The sequence below is a fragment of the Tasmannia lanceolata genome, unplaced genomic scaffold, assembly GCF_043159265.1.
Source record: "Tasmannia lanceolata isolate RefF3 unplaced genomic scaffold, GAP_Taslan_0.1 ptg000008l, whole genome shotgun sequence".
NCBI classification, from domain to species: domain Eukaryota; kingdom Viridiplantae; phylum Streptophyta; class Magnoliopsida; order Canellales; family Winteraceae; genus Tasmannia; species Tasmannia lanceolata.
The window spans coordinates 8,720,073-8,738,018 of record NW_027518685.1 but is presented as its reverse complement, the minus strand read 5'-3'; the positions used below and the strand labels follow the sequence as shown (position 1 = coordinate 8,738,018).

The following is a 17,946-nucleotide window of genomic DNA, read 5'->3' as shown; positions in this document are numbered from 1 at the left end:
TATAAAGGGGGATTTTTTAGCCAATACAGCTCTGGATAGCGTTTTTTAAGAAGTCATTGATTTGAAAATTTGACCATAAAGTAAGGGTATATAAGTCACTATTTCTCTCTCGGTAGTTGTTGATTTGTAGGAATCAACTAGATGAAGGACATGCTGATGGTGATCTAGATCGTCCATCTGTGGGTCATATGATGATGTGTCACGTGGCAAACACTTCACCAATTGTAGATCACTAGAGAAAAAGGTGAATCAGATGGACTTGTCAACTCATCTGGCCTTTTCATAGTGGCTCACTAGACGGATAGTCTAGATAGCCCCATTTCCTCATCTTTGCACGTACTGACGAATAAAAAAAGACAGATAGGATCAATCATTTTGCAGGTTTTGCAGTGCTATCAATCACTTTTTTTTTTATTGCTTTACTACTAGATCGCCCCATTTCCTCATCACATGGACTGTTTGGATCATCCTATTATAGTGTGGCTGTGTCGGCATAAAAAAAAGGAATAGAAAAATAGAAAATATGTCAAAAACCCGGGTGCCCACGGGTCGAACCGGCCCGTACAGGCCGGGTGCGGGTCCATGCTTAGTGACCCGTAAAGTTTTCCAGGTCATTTTGACCAGGCCCGGCACGCCCGTTTGCCAGGTCTAGGGACAATTGGAGAAAAACCAACGAAATTAGGGCAGATGGCTGTTTTGTTATTCAGAAAGGAGGCAGAGGTAAATGTGGGAAAAAGTAAAAAAAAAAAAAAAACGCGAATATATTTTACCCCGTTTTACTCCCACTCATCAAAACCTTTGCTAACTATCCCTATCGTGCCTTGAAGATCTACGAGATGTGGGTTTCCATTTGTGTTGCGATTTTCCATGCTTGATTTTTATCCTCACAATGCTCTTCAAATTCATACACAAGATTTCAAATTCCAATTATACGTACACCACCACGACGGAAATTGAATTCAATTTTCTAGTACGAAAGATGGCTTTCACCTCAACCAAGAGTGGCAGCCATGCCGGAGAAGGACGAAGAGATCCGGCACCGGCGTAAGTGATAATTATTCCTCTCTTATGAGTTTTTTTTTTTAAATTTTATTTTATTTTTTAATTGTTATAAAGCTTTTTTTTAATTTAATTTTTATTTTAATTTTTAATTTTTAATTTTTAATTTTTTGGTTAGAATTGGGAGGATTAGTTGAAAAATGGAGTTGCCGTTGGTAAACTACTAAAATTTCTTTTTCCCTTTTGCTTTATAGTAGTTGAAAACTACTATAATTTTTTTTTTTGAAATGGTGAAAAATATCATAAAAAGAACAGGGGGGGGACCGAGATGGACCACACCCGAGAATACAGGAAACAAGAAAAAGAAAGAAAAATTACAAAATAATACTCACGGAGGGAGAAAATCAAACCATTCCAATTCCGAACGACTAACTCCACCCCTAGCCAAACCATCCGCCTCTCCATTAGCGGACCTCCGCACATGATTAAACACAATACTCGAACCCGAGATTAAATCCTCTATTTCATCAAAAATAGAATAGAATCTCCATGGAGGCAACACCGCCCTACTTAACCACCGAATCACATTGAGAGAATCACCCTCCACAATAGTTTTGTCCATGTTCTCTCTATCAATTCTTTTGATACCTTGATAAGCCGCCTTTATTTCGGCCTCCGAAGCATCACATATTCCAAGAGGGCCAGAATAAGCCCACACAACTCCACCACAATCATTGCGAAACACACCTCCAACCCCGGCCGGTCCCGGGTTTCCAAGACTCGAACCATCAAAATTCATTTTAAGCATTCCACAAGGAGGAGTCTCCCACCGTTGAGCAATCCGAGGCCTATTATCCGAACTAAAACAAACTTCCTTCCACCCCTCCCAAAGGTCATAAGCCGAAACAAAACGGAAAGCCGAAAGACATCTCGCCCAAGATATTGATAGTGCAATGATTTTTATGTAAAGCCAATACGGAGATTTGGCTATCCCTTCAAAAACACGAGAGTTTCTCTCTTTCCAAATCACCCACCACGTCGCAAGCAAACAAATATTCCATAATATTTTTCCTTTCTTCCTCCAAGGCACAAAACCCCATTGATCTACCAAATTCGGAATAGATGATGGAAAGACCCAAGCAATACCAAACCTCGAAAGTATGAGACTCCATAGCTGACGAGTGAAGGAACAATGCATGAAAAGATGACCCACAGATTCCCCATCATTCAAGCATAGAGGGCAATGGTCAATGAGCAACATACCACGCTTTCGTAGAAAGTTAATCGTTTGAATCCGATCGCGACATACTGCCCAACCGAAGATACAAACACTAGGCGGACAATGAAATTTCCATACCTTGGCTGATATAGAGGATACATCACCAGGCACCAAGAGAAAATAGAAAGATTTGACAGAGAAGATACCTGAAGATTCCGCAGTCCATATTCTTTTATCCACACCATTCCTCTTAATGTAACACCCATCAAGAAGCTCAAGAAAACGGGATACCGACTTTAACTCCCTATCAAAGAAATTCCTCCTGAAAACCGGGGACCATACAATAACACCCCTAGTACGGTCAAAACAATCACCAACAAAAGCCTCTTTATCAGAAGCTGCTCTATAAAGATCCGGGAACAAATCCAAGAGTGGCTTCTCCGCACACCACACATCACTCCAAAATTTAATCCTATCCCCCGAATAAACTCTAAACCTAATGTTCAAATTAAAGGAGTGAGACATTTTCAAAATGTCGCTCCAAACAGACAATCCTTTATTCTTCAAGCGATTGTCAGATGCCCACAACCCCGACAGACAACCATATTTACTGTTAATAACTTTAACCCACATTTGAGATTGTTCTTCTCCAAACCTCCATAGCCATTTACCCAATAAAGCATGATTAAATTCCCTGATTCTTCTAATACCCAAACCACCTTTCTTAATGGGTAAGCACACATTTTTCCAGCTAACTAGAGGGATACAATTTTTCACGACATTTCCTCCCCATAAGAATCTTCGTTGAATTTGTTCAATTCTCAAAACAACACTAATTGGACACTTGAACAAGGACAAAAAATAAATAGGGATATGGGCCAAAACCGCCTTGACCAATACAAGCCTTCCCCCTCTAGAGACAAGATTCCTTTTCCATGAGTCCAACCTCCTTTCAATTCTTTCAACAATAGGTTCCCACAAAAGTCTATTAGGTCTTCTTACTCCCAACGGGAGACCCAGATACGAAGATGGCAAATAATCAAGCTGACAACCCAGAACTTTTGCCAACACAAGAGCCTCCTCCTGCGGAATGTTTAGAGCATACAGTTTAGACTTGTGGAAATTTGATCTCTGACCAGTAATAAGCTCATAACATCGCAGGGAAGATTTCAAGTTCAACACTTTAGACCTATCCGGTTCACAAAAAAGTAGAGTATCATCAGCGAATTGAAGATGAGACACCTCCACCATCTCACTACCTATTCTGAAACCATTAAATAAACCCAACCCAGTCCCTTTGGTTATCAACCTACTAAGAGTCTCAGCCACAATGAGAAACAAAAAAGGGGATAATGGATCTCCCTGCCTAAGACCACGAGATGACTTAAAGAATCCTTTTGGGGATCCATTAATTAGAATCGAGAACCATGCAGAAGAAACACAAACCCTCATCCAGCCTCTCCACCTATCACCAAACCCCATTCTGCCAAGCAGATAATCCAAACAATCCCATTCCACCCTATCATAAGCCTTTTCCATGTCTAGCTTGCACACAATACCTCCCATGCCAAGCCTAATATATGAATCAATGGCCTCATTAGCAACCAATGAGCAATCTAAAATCTGCCTCTTGGGAACAAAAGCACTTTGGCAATCAGATATAATAGATGAAAGAACCACCTTCAGCCGATCCGCTAAAATTTTTGCCAAAACTTTGTACAAACATCCCACTAGGCTTATAGGACGGTACTCAGATATTTTAGATGCACCAACGACTTTCGGAATAAGGGTGATAAAAGTTGCCCCCGTGCCTTTGTCCAGAGTCAGTCCATTGTAGAATTCTTCAAAAAATCTCACGATATCCCCTTTAACATACTCCCAACAAGATTGAAAGAACGCAAGACAGAAACCGTCGGGTCCAGGGGCCTTATCCCTACAAATAGAGAAAACTCCTTTTTCAATCTCGTCTTCCTCAAAAGGTTTCTCCAAGACAATTCTTTCATTCATACTCAACTCACTAAATAACAAATCCTCCGGAAGAGGTCTAGAAATGCCCTCAGATGAATACAAAGATGTATAGAAGTTTAAGATCACGTTGGTAACCTCATCCTTCCCCGACACCTTAATTCCGTTATCCTCCAAATACTCAATCCTATTTTTCCGCCTTCTGGCACTAGCCAATGCGTGAAAATAAGCCGAATTCTTATCCCCTTCCTTTAACCACCTCACTCTCGATTTTTGACGCCAAGTGATTTCCTCATGAAGCAGCAAACCTTTGTGTTCTTCTTTCACTCTTCCCAATTCCTCCCTAGAGTTGACATTCCCTAATCCGGATTCCTCCAAAGTGGCTAGCTCCTCAATTCTACACTCCAACCATACCTTTCTATTCGAATCAACTAATCTCCTCTCTGCTACCCATTCCTTCAATTTTTTCTTTACATGTCTAAGTTTTTGCCCAATAACAACATCCGCAGGCCCCGGAACCTGAACGGATGCCCACCACTCCCCCAATCTTTTCTCCATATGGGGTAACTGAAGCCACGCGATCTCGAACCTAAAAGGAGGTGGTCCCCAGGATTCCAATCTTGGATCCAAAAAGAGTGGACAATGATCAGAGACAGAATGAATAAGGGCCTTTTGGTAAACCTCAGGAGCCAAATTCATCCAACAAGGACAAATGAGGAATCGATCAATCCTACTATGACTATCTCCTCTGTTCCAAGTAAACCTTGCACCAGTCATGGGAAGATCAATTAAATCCTATAATTTCTTTTGCTTTTGGTTTGATAGTAGCTGAAAACTACTAAAGTTTTAAAGCTCCATTAGCCTGCTGCTATGATTTTGGTTCAGCTTGTGATAAATTTAGAGAATATTTCACTAAACTTCAATACAATACAGTTAGCCCTAATGAGTGATTATATAGAACACTCAAGGCAAGAGATAATTCTAGAAAACCTACCTAATAAGATTAGCCTAATTGCTAATTTATGCTAGCTACCTATTCTAGCTAGGTTACTCCATTCAACCCACTTGTCTAATCTATCCCCATGATGTGAATTCAACACAATCTGACTATGAGATCCCACAATCCAAAGCAAGTTCTGGTGGAATCAGCTAAGAGGCATGCCACTTGTCTTGGGTCAGCTGGGAACAACCTCAACCGAAAATGGAGCTGAATATACTGGCCTTAAAGTCTGTCCAGGAGGCTATTATGAATCAAGTCCGTAAGTGCGCAGATTTTGAACCATGCAATGATTCAACCAACCATTGATCATGACCAGTAGGTTGTTTCTCTCCAAGACCTCCTAGATTTCCATCTCTTTTTAATGTAGGGCTGCTGCAGTTGAGGAGATTTTAGCACAAAATTAACAGTGCTGATGCTCAAGAGAATTTGGAAATTGAAGGCTTAGCTAACTATGATGCACTACCGGTCTAAATTGAAATGGCCTTGCTAGTTGTAGTTTGAACTACGGAAGTTGAGGCTTCGGCTAGCAATTTTTTTTTTTTGGTTCAGTCCAAAACCTTACGGAGGGTATCCATGATGAGGTGCCGTGGTGTATGTTAAGTTAGAGTTATGGAGAACTACTTTGGAATCCAAATGTTTTAGATTGAGTAGGACTAAGACATAGTATATGGAGTCCAACTTTAGTAATGTATGGAGGCGGGACGATGATGTAGTAAATATGACTGGACAAGAGGTACCTAAGAGGGATATCTTTCGCTATCTTGGTTTAATTCTACAGAAGGAATGAGAGATTAAAGAGGATGTTAACCATAGAATAAGAGCAGGTTGGTTGAAGTGGAAGTTTGCCTCAGGAGTTCTGTGCGACCGTAAAATCCCTACCAAGTTGAAGGGAAAGTTTTATAAGACAGTTGTGAGGCCAGCCATGATTTACGGCTCAGAATGCTGGGCCACCAAGAGGTAACCCAACATTCTGAGAAGACAACACTCTATGGCAAACTGCACCTCGTCTCCAAGGATGGAGGAAATCTCCTCTCTGAGAGCCACGACCCTCTTCAACAACACGCCAATCACCAAAATATCTCAGATCCAAAAAAAAAACTCCCAAATAAGAGGTCTTCCCCTCTATTTATAGATGAATGGAGGGGTTCCAGATCCTTCCATCTGCTGCCAACTTTATGACAGCTGTAATGGCTGAGGTGGCAAATGATGGAGATTGGTTGGATGGTCCCCACAAGGCTGCCAGCTCAATGACAGCTGTAATGGCTGAGCTGCCCATCACCCAAACCACAGCTCACTTTTCATGCTCTCTTGTTCCATCTTCCAATCACCAAACGAGCATCCCATGTTTTCTTCACTTGTTTCCCCTTCTCTTCCCTCTTCACCCTACAATTCATCACAGATTACCCCTTACACAAAAATGAGAAGACAACACTCTCAACTAACCTAGACTAAAACGAAGCCCTCTCTCCAAGGCCGACTCCGTGTCTACATCACAAATGAATCGGTGAAGCCGAGGGAAAAGGAGTATGAAGGTGAGTCTTGAAGACCCTATTTGATGACCTTGGAGATGGTGTTTGAGCCGCTGCCCCGGCGTTGAAATGGTGAAAAAAATGAAGAAATTGCTTAAAAGAGGAGAGCTTGTTGATGTGGGTTTCTCTTGTGAGAATGTTGTGTCTCTTTGAGTACCCTTGCATGAGGTATTTATAGCGGGTAAGATGAAAAACGAACCGTTGTGGCGAATCCCCTACCTTAGCTGTGAGGATTTCTATGGGTGGGGGTTAGGGGCTCTATTAGGGAAGAAATCCACGGCTTGATTGGATTTGTTTTTGGCATGGTCGTTGAGTGGGAAAATCACAATCAAAGCAAGTAATTTCAGCAAGCTTAGGTGGATTTTGGGTGAGATTCGAGTGAATCCTCGCTTGGGATATTAGAAAATCTCTTTTGGGGGATAAAATCGTGGGTTTCCGTAAGAATCTATATTCTGCACATTACAATTGGCGTCCAAAACTTGTTGGTCTTCGGTTTAAAAAGGTACCGGAGGGTCGGGTAAAATGGCTGGAGAGACCGTTCACCTTGGATGAGATCGAAGTGGCTCTTAAATCCTTACGGAAAGATAAGGCACCGGGAGCCGACGGCTTCCCAATGGCTTTTTATGATCAACATTGGGAGACTCTCAAAGCTGATATTCTCGCATTCTTTCTCGAGTTCCATGAAAGGGAGATCCTTAACAGAGCCATTAACACCATCTTCATCACCTTGATTCCTAAAATTAGTGGAGTGGTAGAGATCAAAGACTTCCGGCCGATCAGCCTCGTGCATGGGGTCTACAAGCTATTAGCCGAAGTCCTGGCTGGTAGACTCAAGACGGTAATGGGCGAGGTAATATCCAAATTCCAGGGGGCCTTCTTCAACAATAGACAAATCCTTGACGGGGTGCTCATTGCCAATGAAGTCTTGGATTTGACTAAGCGTGATGGGGGCAGGGGTATTGTTATAAAGGTGGACATCGAAAAGGCATATGATCACGTCGATTGGTGTGTTTTCGATTATATAATGGACCGATGAGGTTTGGAATCAAATGGAGAGGGTGGATGAAGACTTGCGTTTCCTTTTCCATTCTCATCAACGGGTCTCCTGAATGTTTTTTTGGCTCGACGCGAGGAATATGTCAAGGTGACCCTCTATCACCATATCTATTCATCATGGTAGCTGAAGTCTTGAGTTGCTTGTTCACTAAAGCAGAGTTGGGATACATTGAGGGGCTAAAGTATCTGAAAACTCCACGACAGTGACTCATTTACAATTCGCCGACGATACTCTGGTATTCTTAAAAAATAGTGCAGAACAGGTAATGAATCTCAAGCTCCTGTTCAAATGGTTTGAAATTTCTACTGGCCTTAAAACAATATGTACAAGAGCGCGCTTGCGGGTATCAACATTGATGAAAACCAAATCTCGGCCCATGTTGAAGAAATGGGGTGTATGGCAACTTCACTTCCAATATCACATCTCGGAGTTCCGCTGGGATTCGGAGTACCATCGAAAACACAATGGGATCCAGTGGTGGAAAGGATTGAAAGGAAGTTGGCTTCGTGGAAAAAAAATACTTATCATTTGGGGGTAGAATCACTCTTATAAAGGTAGCCTTGGCCAATATGCCTGTCTATTTCATGTCGCTTTTCAAAATACCGGTAACGGTGGCCAAGAGAATCGAGAAGCTACAAAGGGATTTTCTATGGGAAGGGCTGGAAGAGGGTAAAAAACTGAAGCATTTACTTAAATGAGAAAAAGTATGCGGGTCAAGAATGGCAGGATTGGGATTGGGAAGTTGAGGCTTAGAAATAAATCCCTTTTGGGAAAATGGTTGTGGCAGTTTGGGTATGAGAAGAATGCTTTGTGGCGTAGCATCATCGGGGAGAAGTATGGTAGCATTTGGGGTGATTGGATGTGCCAGGCTCCACCACATGGTAAGGGGTCGGGGACTCGGGGGCATGGAAATCTATAAGCCCTGTTCAGGAAGTGTTTGCACCATTGGTCCAATTTAAAGTAGGGCCGGGTGTGAACGTTCGCTTTTGGTTGGATGTTTGGCTTGGTGAGCATTCTCTTATGGAGAAATTCCCAGACTTATTTCGACTAGCAATTGTTGAATAACATGTATTAGGGGTAATTTAGGCATTTCTTGTTAGAGAGAGGGTATTGTAGTCATTGTACTTGGTTTCCCTAGTTGGGCCTTAAATATACGTCATTTTACATGGGAGCTCCCTAGGGGAGACTCTCCATCTCTCCATTCCTCCTCTTCTTCCTCTCTCTAACCCTAATCTCATTTCTAACATGGTATCAGAGCCAATGGGCCGATCCTCAAGAAGGAAAGAAGAAGAGTTTATCTCCCTCCATGCCATTCACGATTTCATGGCATTTTTTTTTTGTTTCCTCTCTATCTCGCATCTCTTTATCTCTAAGTTTGTGTGTTGTGCAAACCAAATCCCTTGTTTTTCTTGCTCAAATATCTCTCTCGTAATCTCACTTTCCTTAAGACCCATTTGTAAAACCCATTTTTTTGAGGAAAAAAAAAATCTCTCTTGCTCGTTTCCATTTTGCCAAGACCACAAAATCTCCTGAAAATCTCATTCTTTCTCTCTCATTTTGTCAAACTCATTTCGTGTTTAACCCATTTTCCGTCTGTCGTATATCTCAAAATAAAAAATAAAAAATCATGTCTGTGTTACTAGTGTAAACCTATTTTGGGTTATCTTCTACTCCAAAGCACTCTTTATTTTCTCTTCTCTATAGCTTTTTGGCCTATGGCCTTTGTCTTTCTCATCTCATCTTCAAGGTGCACCCCAAGTGTTTGATGAAATGTTTCAAAAGGGTTTTGTGTCTTGAAAGTCTTCTTTTCATTTCAAGTTGAAGGCTATCGGCTTCAACTTGAGGGGGGTGTTGTCTTGTATTGGTTTTTTGTTGTTCTCTTGTCCTTGTCGTCTTGTCATCTTTTATCTCTTTCTTTCCATTGTCTTTTTATGTCATTTGCGTTGTTTGTGTTTTTTATGTCCTTTATGTTGTTACTCAAGGCGCACACCAAGTGTTTGGTGAAATGTCCGAGAGAGGTGTTGCTTGTCATCTTTTGGTTGCAAGTTGAGAGCCCGCCGACTTCAACTTGAAGGGGAGTGTTATCATGTAGTCCTTTGAAGTCCTTCGAGTGTTGTTATATAGTTCTTTGTATCTTTTCTTTAGGGGGAGTGTTGTCCTCCTTGTTATCTTTTCTTGAGGGGGAATGTTGTTAGTATTGTCTTTGTCTTCTTGAGGGAGTGTTGTCTTGTTTTCATGTCTATTTGTGTTATCCGTCTTTATGCCTTATCTCTTCATGTTGTCTTCTCCTTGTCTTGTCATCTCCGGGCTCATGTAGTTTCGCCCGAGGGGGAGTGTTGTTGTGCTCCCTTGTCAGTCTTTGTCTTTACGGCTTTATGCCTTATCTCCTCTTTTCTAGGCGATGGCGTCCATATCCATCGTTGATCGGCTCTCTCACAGTCGACGATCTTTTTCCGTCGACCTCTCTTTTCCAGGCGATGGTGTCCCCATCGTTGGTCGGCTCTTTTTTTTAGGCGACGATGTTCATGCTGTCAACTTTGTCTCCAAACGATAGTGTCCCCATCGTTGGTTGGTTATCTTCTCCATCTTCTTCCTATCTTCAGGCAACAATGTTCATGCCGTGTCTCTCTCTCTCTCTCTCTCTCTCTCTCTCTCTCTCTCTCTCTCTCTCTTTCTGTCTCTGTCTCTCTCTCTCCAGGCGAGGGTGTTCCCGTCGACCTTGTTTCCGATGGTTTCCCCATCGATCGTTATCCTCTTCACTTGGCGTTGTGTTCCTTCGCCGATGTTTGCTGTACGCACCTTCGGTGTGCCCCCTTTTTTGCTCGATTGATCATTGCTATTCCCCTGCCGAGGTGTCTTACTTCGATCCTTCATGGTTCCAGACTTATTACCAGGTTCTCATTCAGAGGGAGACCCAGTTGTGACTGCTCTCGCCGTTGTGCTACCTCAGGAGCTGCTCTTTTTTATGGCCATAAATCTCGATGCTGTTCATGGTGGCCTTTGTCTTTTGTTTACGCTTTTCATTTTGTATGTACCACACCAGCTTGAGGATGAGTTTTATACCAACCTGGATGTGTATGAGCTTATTGTACTTTTAAAGTTGTTATGCAGTTCTTTGTAGCAAGCTGGAGCTTCATAGTATATATATTCCAGCTTGAGGGGGAGTGTTGAATAACATGTATTAGGGGTAATTTAGGCATTTCTTGTTAGAGAGAGGGTATTGCACTCATTGTACTTGGTTGCCCTAGTTGGGCCTTAAATATACATCATTTTACATGGGAGCTCCCTAGTGGAGACTCTCCATCTCTCCATCCCTCTTCTTCTTCCTCTCTCTAACCCTAATCTCATTTCTAACATAAACCAGCATGCTTCGGTGGCGGACAACTTTAACAAAAGATATGACGACGGTAAATTGGTGTGGGATATAAAAATGCGAAGGAATCTGAAAGATGAAGAAACTAACAACCATACAACCCTTCTTAGCATCTTGGAGGGCTGTTATTTTTCACCCCATGAAGAGGATAGAGTCCTGCGGCAACTTGAGTCGGAGGGAGGTTTTACGGTTCCGATCCTTTTTTCAGCAACTTAGCAATGATGAAGGTACTGTTTCCCGATGTCATAATCTCTGGCGCCAACCAGTTCCGCCTCAGATCAAGGCATTCACTTGGACCGTATCGTACATGTGTATCAACACTTACGATCGTTTAAAACAACGTAGCTTCCACCTGGCCAGTAGGTGAGTCCTATGTTGTGCGGCTGAGGAGACAATTGATCATTTATTTATACACTGTTCGTACTCGAACTGTATATAGAATGCAATGTTTCGATCATCCGGACTCCTTTGGGTTATGCAGAAGAATCGGATGTTATACTAAATTGGTGGGGTGCCTTCCACGAATGTCTGGGTGAATCATTATGGAAGGCCCTACCGTTTGCAATCATATGGTATGTTTGGATGGAACGGAAAAACGGAGTCTTTTCTGATAAAGCTAGGCACTGGAGACATATTGCCCTTGAAATAAAATTATCTCTCATTGCTTGGGCAAAGGCGAATAGAAGTCTATCATATCCAACCGGGCTTGCCTTAAGAAACTGGAATGTGGGCTGTTCGAAAGAAAGCCTCGGGATTCAATTACTCCGCAATGGGTCACTCCAGGGGAGGGGTGGTTAAAACTAAAATTTGATGGCAGTTCATTAGGGAATCCCGGCCCTGCTGGCTTTAGTGGTCTAATTCGTGACTCCACGGCAGGACTATAATGTGGGGACATGTGATGCCAATGAGGCCGAGGCGAAGGGACTGCTCTTTGGCCTCTGCTGGTACGCTAATAATAATTTAGGTCCACTGATAGTGGAGGGGCACTCCTCAAATGTTATTGGTTGGGCCGGAATCAAGGATTAGACTTAGTCAATTTGAGCCGGGTAGATTCTTTCACCTTCTTCATGAAAATTTTCTAAAGGATTCATTAGTCGACCCCAACTAGTTTGGGACAAAGGCTTAGTTGAGTTGATGATGGTATAGTTTGGAACCGAGTTAAACATTAATTTGCCTGTACCCTGGCATAATCATGATTGATATTGGCTCTCTCATGGCCTGGTAATGAATGGTTATGGGGTAAACATTGTGGAAACAGATATGTCAGAAGTCGAATTGTTGTTACCTTCAGTCCTTGTGTGTGTGATGGATATATTTTAGAATGGTCTTAGCCAGTTGTCTAGCTTTTCTCCTTCAATTTCCTTTTGTTTTAATGTTTTTTTTTTAATGGTAAGATTTTTTTGTTATTGTCAAAAAAAGGTTATTGTTGATCGAATTATTCCTTTTATTTCATCGACTTAGCATGTCCGATTGCAATTGTTTGTAACTTACAGATATTTGATTTCGATAATAATTAAAGTTAGCTTGCAATCGTAGATCAGAGCTACCATCTTTTATGTTGTCTCCATCCGATGTATGTGGTTGTCCTAAGTGATTTGGAATTGAATAAACTGCAAGAGGGATATAAGGAGCAGAAACATTAGTACTGATGCTGATTCTTTCTTCATTTAATTTTTTCTTTGGTTGCATATAATGCTAGTGTGATTGCGAACCCCAAAGATGAAATGAAAGGTGGGAATTACTGCCTTCTAGTTTGCCCTTTTCTTTGTAGTGTTGTTATCAGTTGCAACTTCTACCTATGCTATTGTTTCCAGCTATTTCTAGTTTCATTTTCCCCTTCTCATTGATAAATACTAAGGGCCTCTTTGGTTACCACCGAGGTTTATCTTTATTTGCAAATAAGATTATTTAAACTTAAATCTTATTTGCAAATGGGACATTAAGGCTACTTTTTCAAGCCATTAACTTAGACATGAATAAGATTATTATAGCCATTTTTTTTACATATCAGATTATATGCAAATCAATATGCATTTAAATGCAAATAATTTTTAAGGGTATCTAAAGAGGCCCAAGCACTTCCATGTTCCCTTATTGAGTCTTGGAACCTTGTTATATTTTGCCCTGCTCTTCTGTGTTTTCTCCCCTTTTTCCTTTCGTTTCATGGAGCCTGCCCAAAAACTTGCTGAAATATGAACTGGATTTGAACCTAAACTTGATCACTCTACAATACGTGCATCTTTATTTTGTTGAGCCACTGAATGAAAACCTTTGGCTCGCATTACAACTTGTCATTTGCATCTCTTTCTCTGGAAATACTGAATGCATATATAATGTTTTGTTTGCAGCATCTGCAATCACAGGCCCCAATGGAAAGGAGTGTGCTGATCTATTGCCCATGATGGGAAATGCCATTGTTTAGAGATAGAGTTTTGCCTCATCCAGTGCTTGTTCTTGATATGTGCAACGAACAATGCCCAGTTTTTTTTTCTGATAGATAATCCATACCTGTGTATAAGATTTGATCTGGAAGTAAAAAAGCAAACTAATGAATGGATATTCACCTCTCTCTGTTTTCTTATCTTATTAGGGGGAGATGGGATGGTTGAATGTTGAAAGAAATTGAGTCATGTGATTTTCCAACTGTTTGTAGGGCTCCCGTTGGATGATCTAGTGATATTTACATTTATTTCACATAAAATTACTAAAATACCATGATAACCATTAATAAGGTTGGTCATTTTCCAAAAAAAAAGAAAGAAAACTAATAATAAGCTGGTTTAGTTATTACAATATCCTTAGAATTTATACTGTTCATTACAAAACATGTGAGGTTGAGGTTGGTTTAGATCTCTTTGCTTGCAAATGAAAGGAGGTTTACCCATCATTCCTTTAAGCATAGATACGAGCATTTAGGTTAAACTAAACCATTCCAAGCGCACCCATTACTTCAGAAAATATAGTTTTTTTTTTCTCCCCGGTTTTTTCTATTTGTGTTCTTATTAAAACTTCGATCATTTTTAATATGAAAAGAAGTTGATTGAAGGACATTTTAATAAACACGTTTTTTTTTTCAAAATTTTAGACATTATGTCCACTTTATAATTTTAAATCTAATATCCATTATAATATAGCAGGATGGGGGTTTCACTGTTCATGCTGATGCGGACAGTTGATATGATCCTGGGAAGAAGAACACCAAAAGGAACAAGAAAAACCTACTTCCAGGTGAAAACCTATGTTTATTATCTTTGAGAAGAATTACACATACCCTTTTACAACAACTTCTCCCTATTTGTATATTTCCTCCCCTGTCTTGACTCTAACTGAATCTTGCTGACTAAACTAACAAAATTAATAACTATGCTGACTAGACTAACAGTATTAACAACTAACAGAACCTTGCCACTAATTACTTATTGATTGTTCTAACTCACCAATAACACAGAAACATAATTTCAGGTCTTTATGACGCAGTTGGATCCGGAAGCATTATTCGACGATCTTGAAGATCGGATAGATCTGAAATTCTCTCTCTCTTTTTTTTTGTATGAAATGATAGATCTCGATCTACACCGCGAACGAGAGGGGATGCACGAGCTCGATCAAACGCAAAATCAAAGTGATGACATTCTTGCATTCAACAAGAAATTGGGAAATGAAAGATATGGAATCAAGATTAGAACACTAATCTCCAAATCCCATAATGCTAAGAGAGAAAAAAAAAAAGGATAAAGAGAAGAGCCAAGCTCTATCTCAAATTTCTCTCCAAAGGGAATCTTTCTAAAAATTTCAATTATAAAACTTCTACAAGTGAGATGAGAAGAGGCTTTATACAGGCAACCCCTAATACATCACGAAATTCCTAAACTACCCCTAATGAAACCTAAAAGACCATTAAAGACAATTACCACAAGTAAAATGTCTAAACAAGACATCACATGGACGAGCAAAGACACCTACACTAAGGGGTCATGTAGGAGTTGATGTGTATCAAAGAGATGCTCCTGCATCATTTTCCAACAGACACGTATCATTCCTCCACCCTTAAAAACAGACCTTGTCCTCAAGGTTGGAAATCTGGAAACTGTTTTGCAATGTAAGACCAGTCCTCCCATGTTGCGTCTTCTCGTAATGAATTTGACCATTGTATTAAAACTTGGGCAATTGCTTAGTTGTTGCGATTGATCATTTGGCGGTCGAGAACTGCAATTGGTTCCAATTGGAATTGACCTTCATCATTAACCGGTGGTAAACTCTGTTGTACAGAACGGTGTTGCCCAACTGTTTTCTTAAGAAGCGACACATGAAAAACTAGATGAATACGAGAGGCAGAAGGTAATTCTAACCGATAAGCCGTCTGTCCAATTCGTTGGAGTACACGAAATGGACCAAAATAGTGGGGGGCCAATTTTAAATTGCGTCGCAAGACCAACAAGGTTTGTTTATAAGGTTGTAGTCGCACATAAACCCAACCATCGACTTGAAACTCCCTTTCAGTTCGATGTTGATCCGCCATTTGTTTCATACGATTTTGGGCTTGTTGTAGATGCTCACGAAGTAAGTGAATCATGGACTCACGTTCCCGTAAACTACAGTCTCTCACGGCTACATCAACATCATTTTCAAGATAATGACTATGTAAAGGAGGTGGCTGCCCGTACACCGCTTCGTACTAAGTGGGCTTGATAGAAGAGTGGGAGGGGTATTATACCACCATTCAGTCAATGGAAGCCACTTGACCCAATGTCTAGGTCTATCACCCGTTATGCATCGAAGATAGTTTTCAAGACACCTATTGACTGACTACCTCTGTTTGGCCATCAGTTTGGAGTGATACACCATATAAACCGTATCTCTAATTGGTCGACAATTAGAGATCAAGAGAGGAACAGGCTTGCATGTTTGCCGCTTCAAATGCGCCTCAAGAAAGAAAAGAAAAAACCCAAACATTTCGTCAACCTTAGAAAAATGATTACTATACTTCGACATCGTATATGTACTCATGGGGGTGGGACACTAAATCTTTTTGTTATCATCACTAATTCCCCTTTCAACGTTTCTTTGTCATCCAAATCTCGCACTTTTGCTTGTGAATAATCAAGCATGTGGACGGAAGGTTGTTGTCATATTGCCTGCTTTGTAGTAAGCAAATCTTGGTTTATATTAAAATATAATTTCATGAGTGCCATATTAGTTAATATATAAACAACTTCCAATGTTGCAATAGATCAACAACAAAATTAAGTAGGAATGAGTTATGTTTTTTGGGAGATGATTTTTTTCGCCCCCCTTTTAACGTGGATTGTGGTCAGACTTTAACACTTTTTGACGTCAAATCACGTTAAAAGATGGCCGCATAATCCTACATTGGGGGCAAAAAAATCATCGCCCTATGTTTTTCCTAATATTTTTTTTTCAAATATCATTCCTCTTGTTATATTGTTTCAAACTTGCTGTAAATACTCTGAAAATCATTTTTTTTTTCCTAAATTATTTCCAAAAACCAAAATTTTAAGGTTTGCTAACCCATTTTTAAGGTAATGGCTTGACATAAAAAAACATGAAAAAAACAACTCCTCCTGTATAGCCCAGGCTTTTCCTCATGGGAAAAAAAAAACCCAAAAGAGAGATTTATGAAGAGGAAAAAGTTAACGTGCCTTACTGAAGATGTTCCAATTTCAAGGATTAGTGAAAAAAGTTAAAATGTTAGAGTTTATGAAAATAAAGCCTCTAATCTAGTATTGTACCCAATGGCAATAGATTCCACCTCCACCTCTTCCATGATCATGCGTGTCTGCGAGCTATCCATTAGAAAAAGAAAGGCATCTTTTTCTTCCTTTACAATGGGTCAATTATATCTGCGTAAAAAGCAAACATTTGCGAATTTTTCTTTTAGACTTCCTAAGGAAGCCAATTATTTTGATCCTTTAGCTCGCTTTCTTTGGACGTAAAGTGGGTATAAAACAAATTTTACACCCATTTTTACATGTAAAAATGGGCGTAAATTTTGTTTGAGGGATCAAAAAAATTGTTTGACGCCTTGCACTCAAAATTGAGTATTTGTAAAATTTTCTTTTAGGCTTCTACAAAGATGGCCATGAAAAATCTCTTATTAAAGAAAGGAAGAGAGGCCATGAAATTTTGAGTGTTCAAAGTTCAAACACTTAGGCCACGTTTGGTAACCATGAAATTTTGTTTCCATGAAATATTAGTTTATCAAGTGGTGAGGGAGGGCCAGGGAGGGTGGGAGATGAAGAGACTTGAGATGGGTAAAAAAGAAGTATTTTGATTAGAGTTTTGTTGCCATGAGGAGAGGGTAAGATGTGGCCAAAAAGCAGGTAAAAAATTAATTGTATTTTGATTTAGAGTTTTTCTTTTAGTTGTTTTTCATGGCAGCCAAACATGGCCTTAATTAGCACATGAAAAAGTAGAGATATCTTCCAAGTACTAGAATATTGTACAACCGAGAGAGTTAGAAATGTATCTGATTTGAAGAATACTATATTAATTCCAAGTGTTGCAATTAATATTGTACAACTGACAGAGTCATTGCTCTTGGCTCTTCTGTTGATGTTACAAACTTCCAATGGGAAACTCAAACCCTAGATAACTTCAGTTGAACATGAAAACCATCTACATCCTACTTTCACTATAGAACAGTATTGACAAATTGTATTTCATCAATTTCTTGTATTGCTCAGACTGTGATATAAGGATGTTGAAATCATTAAATACCTTCCATATCAAATCAACCCGAATGCCAATGTTAATCATAGATAATGATTCAACACCATAATAAGT

The 17,946-nt window shown here is 40.1% G+C and overlaps 1 long non-coding RNA gene across 1 annotated transcript; it reads left to right on the top strand.

Annotated features, from left to right (window-relative positions):
- The first annotated feature begins 355 nt into the window (after positions 1-355).
- Positions 356-13,709, top strand: LOC143882666 (uncharacterized). Its single transcript, XR_013252295.1, has 2 exons — positions 356-1,044; positions 13,491-13,709. It is a non-coding gene; the product is annotated as an uncharacterized LOC143882666 (long non-coding RNA).
- The last annotated feature ends 4,237 nt before the right edge of the window (positions 13,710-17,946 follow it).